A 6940-nucleotide genomic window follows, 5' to 3' on the forward strand; every position below is an offset into this window, starting at 1 on the left:
GGGGAGGGAAACTGCTGGGAGTCTGGGACTTAGATTTTACTACAGTATGTTGGAGGTCATTGATTTCCAAGTTATGTGTGTTATGTTGGTTGGAAAAAGGAAATGATTCAAGGGTGCAACAGAATTATTGTTAGTGGTAAACAACAAAAAGGGCTCATCTGTGACATTGTACATAGCACTGAAATGGCCGTAAAGGAAGACACTTCCCTGCCAGCATTATTTCTCTTTAAAATAAAACATTGATTTTAGTGGCCAGTTGTGGTTGAGGGCTAACACACACTTAGTCATGCCAGTGTCTTTCTCAGTATATTGTTCTCTACTACCTCTGTGAGCCCTTTGCTTCTTTGGAATTAGTCTTCACTAGTTTGTTTTGAGGTCTGAAATGCCTTGGTTTTTACAGTGTGCTTTGGATTGTAATTCTGTTTAATTAGAGCTAGAGAACAAATACAAGGCCACAGGCTCTCTTGCAGAGAGAAGTGATTAACCACTGGCTTTGTTTAAATACCATCCTGTCAATCACAGCATCCTTTGTCTGGGGTGCTAAGAAATATTTCATTGTTCAGCAAACATGATTTCCTCCAAAAGAAGATGAAAAATTAAAAATAATGAACTGTTCGCCTACTCATTTGCATCTTATGTTCAGTTGAAGTGTTGATTTGAGGAACAAATTGATCAGTGCTTCATTTGTAGTAAGATGTCTGTAGAATATAAATTCTGCATGAATGGGTGGATTTAATGAAATGTTTGAGTGAAAGATAGACACATTTGAGATTATACCCTCATTATAACACACATCAGGTGTCACCAACACAATCACTACCTCCAGTAAAGACCCACTCTACAATTCAGCTCATCATCCATGTATGTTGTATACTTGCTTGTCTATTTAATATTTCACTATACTCTTCCAATTCATCCTTCCAACTATCTATTGATGGGTCAGTCCATATATATATCTGTTTAGCTATTTAATATCTACCCTCTCTATTGAGGCAGCAATTTAGCCATTTTCCATTAGCCATGTGGCTCTCTATCCATCCATCCATCTTTGAATGTACAGTATACTTACTCAACCTGTCTATTTTTATATGCAATCCATTCATCCTGCATCAATGCAGTCTGTATCCAGCCCTCCAGCTAGCCATCCATTCAGTCATGTTCTAGACATCCAAGTCTTGTTTATAGAGTTGTAGAGGGCTGAAACCTATCACAGTACGCACTGGGCAAGATAAAGTGTACCTTTTAAAATGGGTCATACATTCACATTCCAGTCACACAACAGCCAACATACCATTTCATTCTCCCAGATACCCCTAATTAATTAGATAGTATTAACAGAATCAAGGGGCAGCACGGTGGCTTAGTGATTAGCACTATTGCCTGACAGCAAGAACGTTCCTGGTTCGCATCCCATGAGGGCCCTTTCTGTGTGGAGTTTACATGTTCTCCCTGTGCTTGTGTGGGTTTTCTCCAGGTACTCTGGTTTCCTCCCACAGTCCAAAAACATGTATGTCAGGTTGATTGGTGACTCTAAATTGCCCATAGGAGTGAGTGTGAGTGTGTGAGGTTGTTTGTCTCTATGTGGCCCTGTGATGGACTGGTGACCTGTCCAGGGTGGACCCCTGCCTTTCACCCAGAGAGAGCTGGGATAGGCTCCAGCTGATCCCTGGGACCCTGGTTAAGGAATAAGTGGGTAGAGATAATGGATGGATGGATAATAGAACCAAAATTACTGTTTAACATAAAACCAGAGTTTTGTGTCATTCCATTACCTACCCATCAATGTATCCCATTATCATAACTGTTGATGTTAAGATTTTAGACTACTATTGTGGACTTACAAATAAAGTTGCAGAGAACTTCATTTTTAGGGATGTTACCATTTCTCCAGATGAAGAAATATATATTATGACAAAAAGACTTGTAAAAAGCTTGTTTTTTACATTCTGCAAAGCTATAGCTAAGGTTATACCTAAATGTTTCAAGTTATTTTTCCCTAACTGTGAAAAGCAGAGTGCAGTAGTTATTATGGGTAAAATAAATTAAATATGGGTAAAAAAGGTATTACAACTTTCAGTTTTGGTACCCAACTTCTTCAACTTTTTTTATTCTGTGCAGTCTCTCATTCTAGCTAACTAATCATATCTAAACAGCACGCAATAATATTTTCTTGTTATGAAGGAGGTGGTATGGTGGTGAAGGATGAGAGCAGGACCCAAATGCAGAACAATGTTCTTCATTTTGCCTGGCTCCACCAGGCTTGGGTACCACAGAGAACATACTTCGTACACAAATACAAAACAGCCATCAAGGCAACTCCGCCACTTGGCGTACAAACTACAAACTAGACGTCAACTCCACTTGGCGAAAACAAAGGCGATCCCTCACTCACTGGCACTAACATAAGTGTATATCACTCACTAATGCTCCAACCAAGAACAAAGGAAAACAGTTGTATAAGTACACAAAGACACAGAAACATTAATAGAAACATATGAAACAAATCTAACTCACTAACATAAATCAGACACCAAAATAAAAGTCCATACAGGAAACCAAAAACCCACACCATGACATTTCTACTGTACATTAACCTATCTTTGTTAACTGTTAGTATGTATTAATGTAAAGTACACAGCACAATGTTTTATTGAAAATGCAAATAGTGTGAAAAGAAAATTTAGGTGTGACCTAATGTTGTATTACATCCCACTTATATTTTCATACTGATTTTGCAACTTGCATTTAAAGTCCATGGAAGGTTACAGAGTTTTAAGGAAACGCATATAAGGAATATTACATGGACGTGACATGTTGCTGTTCAGGGGGTATTATCCAATTCCCCTGGGGTGTGTGGAAGAACCTTTTTCATTCACAAGTCAGTTTGTAATTTTTGCTTGTATTTTTTTCCTCTGTACCTTTAAAGAGGAAAAACTTAGTTACAGTATTTGGCCTTCACTTTGAACTTTTAAAGTGGAACATCTCAGCTTTTAAAATGTGATAAGCTGTGTGCCTTCCCCGACCCTTAAATTACTTTGCCTTGTTTGTACAAAGTTTTGTTAGATTTTCAAAGTCACAAAAGCAAATAGCACATGTAACTCCTTTTACCACCTTTAATTGCCAGCTTGTTGGCCTTCTTTCAGACCTCAAAGACTTACTGGCCTTTAAAAAGCTAGTACTGAAAAACTAGCACGTTAACATCCCAGCTGAAAAATGGTGTTATTTAGGAACTTGGCACAAACATATAACCATGCAGAAAAATGTAGCAGTTATATCCTGGTTAACCAAAGTCACAGATAACCTTTCCCAGTTCAAAACAGCGTAGCAAAAGCAAATTATCTGTCTGTTTAGGTTGATCAGGTTTACCACAGGTAGGGCTGATGGAAGATGGCAAAGCCACAGCAGCATTTTTGCCTTTGAGATTTGTGCTAATAAGAAATGTTCATTGCAAGCAGCCTTGATCTAAAGATATACGTGCGGTTTCCTCCTGTTCAACCTTTATCTTGATGCCAAAGCAGCCTCATTGGGGCTGACATGCTGTCCGCTTTCAAAGCCAGGTTTTCAAAGCCTGCTTCTATCATTGCAAAATCCACAAAATGCTGCACCCAAGGAATTGATGTCTTTGTAGGTGAAATTCATCTATAGTAACAATCTCAGTGAAATGGCAGCAATGCTCCCTAGACCACTGTCTGAGAGATGACATTTTGTTGAACATTCCTCATTCCTTATTAGCTTCTCATGTTCAATCCATCATCTCTCCTTTCCTCTCTGTGATGCACTGCTTTGCTCTTCTCCCCTGCTCTCTGCCCAAAATATCTTCCTCATCTCACATCAGTCAATTTTTTCTTTATTTTGGTCCCACATGTGATTTCCACGTGATTACCTTTGCCTCTATGAAATGTGCCATCTGTACAGGCTCTAATAAACATGAGATCCTCTGACATGCTGACACTTTTCCAGTACGTGTAATTATATTTCTGAATTCTCACTTTTAGATACCCCCACCCCCAACCCCCCCACCCCCACCCCCACCCCCACCCCAACACTGTGGCAGATGAGCCGTTTATAGCCATATATAATATATGAATGTTTTATTTCACCAGAAATTGCACAGAAGCAGGAACAGGAAACATGACATGTAACAAGGGCCCCCAGTCAAAATCAGACCTTAGATGTTGCAGTTATGTGGTATATGCACGGTAACCTTGTAGTACTCCCATGTACATGTTAGGTGGGAGCATAATCTAATGCTACACATTAAGGAGGAAGGCATGTGAAGGAATTTTCATGGTAGCATGGTTTTTCTTAGTAGTTCTGTACAGGCTGTTTTCTCTGTCTACACAGCTGCTGCTTCAGAAGTTGGACGATGAACAGTTTTCCTCTCTTAACAAATATTGTGTGGCTTGCAAATGTGTAAATATTTAAATAACAATTGATCATACATTGGAAATGTATAAAAGAGCTTACCCAACACAAAAAAATCTATATAAAAAAGGAATACTCTTTTCATACAAGGTTTTATTTCGATATCATACTGTCATCTGTGCTTCTTTGAACTGATCACTGGTCAGTGACCAATTCAGGATCAGACCTACTGAGGAAATCTTTTTGCTATAGTCACAAATGGAAGCTAGCAACAAAGCAAAAACAAGGAAAGGTAAAAGGGCCAAATCCTATAATCACAGACATAACATATGTATAAAATGAAGAGAGAAAAAAGTGGTGAAAGTCAATGAAAAAAGGAATATGGAAAGGATTGTAATGTATGAAAGACATCAGTAAAGCGGGATTCACAAAAATTTGCTACAAGAACATAAAAGTGAGACAGAATATATGAAAAGACATGTTGCCATAAAGAGATATGGAAGACTGGAGGCTGAAAGACTGGAGTACTGGAGATTATTGTATTGTGATTTGGTGCTATACAAATAAAACTGAATTGAATTGAATTGACAAGATACATACAGTAACAACAAATTAACAAATGAAAAACAACAAATGCACATGGAAAATATGCTTTAGGTGGAAGAATAGGAAACAATACTTTTGCCAGCACATTGTTTAGAAAAACAGAACAGAGAGCCGATGATTAAAGTTAGCAGCAGAATTAAGGGATTTCTCTTCTGATGTTAGAAATACTGCAGTATTAAAAAACTACTAACCGCTACGATGGAGTTTAGTTTACAGTATTGGATCTACAGCCTTCCTACCACTCATCTGCATCCTTGCCTTGCAAAATTAATATGAAGTAGTAGCGTAGATGAAATGGCTCAGAAGTAACTCACACTGCTTCTGATTTCAGTCACTAAGACAAACAGTTCAGGTGTGAAACACAAACAATGGCTGATGTAATTCTTCTTCTTCTTTTCCTTTCGGCTGCTCCCTTCAGGGGTCGCCACAGTTGATATTATCCTCTGTATCCTCCTTACCCACACCAACTATCCTCATGTCCTCCTTCACTACATCGAAGAACCTCCTCTTTGGTCTTCCTCTAGGCCTCCTTCCTGGCAGCTCTAACCTCAGCATCCTTTTACCAATGTATTCACTGTCCCTCCTCTGAACATGTCCAAACCATCTCAATCTGGCTTCCCTGGCTTTTTCTTCAAAACATCTAACAGCTCCCTGCTCTCACTATAGATGACAATGTCATCTGCAAACATCATGGCCCACGGAGATTCCTGTCTAACCTCATCTGTCAGTCTGTCCATCACCACAGCAAACAAGGAGGGGCTCAAAGCCGATCCTTGGTGCAGTCCCACCTCCATCTTGAACTCCTCTGTCACCCCTACAGCACACCTCACCACTGTCTTACAGCTCTCATACATGTCCTGCACCACTCGAACATACTTCTCTGCCACTTCAGACTTCCTCATACAAAACCACAGCTCCTCTCTCAGCACCCTGTCATACACTTTTTCCAAATCTACAAAGACACAATGCAGCTCCTTCTGGCCTTCTCTGTACTTCTCCTTCAGCATTCACAAAGCAAATATTGCATCTGTGGTTCTCTTTCTTGGCATGAAACCATACTGCTGCTCACAAATGCTCACTTCTGACCTTCATTGAGTCACTTCATTGTGTGACTCATCAGATTTATTCCTCTGTAGTTTCCACAACTCTGCACGTCTGCCTTGTTCTTAAAGATGGGCACCATTACACTTCTCCATTCCTCAGGCATCCTCTCACTCTCCAAGATCTTGTTAAGTAGCCCAGTCAAAAACTCTACTGCCACCTCTCCTAAACATTTCCATTTGTCACGTTTGGAGGAGGACCAATGAGGACCAATGATACGCCCACTCTGGTAACTCAGGTATCAAAGGCAGACTTTATTTAGCAAAATGGTAAATAATGAACAAGGAGTGAATGATTAGAACTCAGGAAGAAAACAAAAGGACCTCTTGAACTAAATCCTTTTCTCTAATTAAGAAAACCAAAAACAAGTATAACACTTGGCGTGGGATCTGGGTCTCCTAATCGGGACTCACCAGACATACATGGAAACTAAGAAATATAGAGGAACATGGATAAAGGGGAACATGAGAACATGGGAACAAAATAGCTTGAGCAACGGGAGCAAGGCGACAACAGTGATAATAGTTCAAAAGAGATATTGGTTTAACAGTACAGAAAACAGTTCAACAGGCAGGTTGGTGAAAGATTCACAGACAACCTGGCGGTTTGTCTATGGCAGAGGGAGGGTATATGAACAGTGAGCAGAACACAGGTGAAAACGATTAGCTGTAGCTGTCCAGTCATCTGAAAGAACCTCCTGACCTCCCAGAGCCTGTTTCAGCTCCTCCCTGAAAGCCACACAACACTCTAACTTTTACAACTTCCACCACTTGGTCCTCTGCTCTGCCCTTGTCCTCTTCATCTTCCTCACCACCAGAGTCATCCTACACACCACCATCCTATGCTGTCTGGATACACTCTCCCCAAC

Source organism: Mastacembelus armatus, chromosome 11 (assembly GCF_900324485.2).
Source record: "Mastacembelus armatus chromosome 11, fMasArm1.2, whole genome shotgun sequence".
Taxonomy (NCBI): domain Eukaryota; kingdom Metazoa; phylum Chordata; class Actinopteri; order Synbranchiformes; family Mastacembelidae; genus Mastacembelus; species Mastacembelus armatus.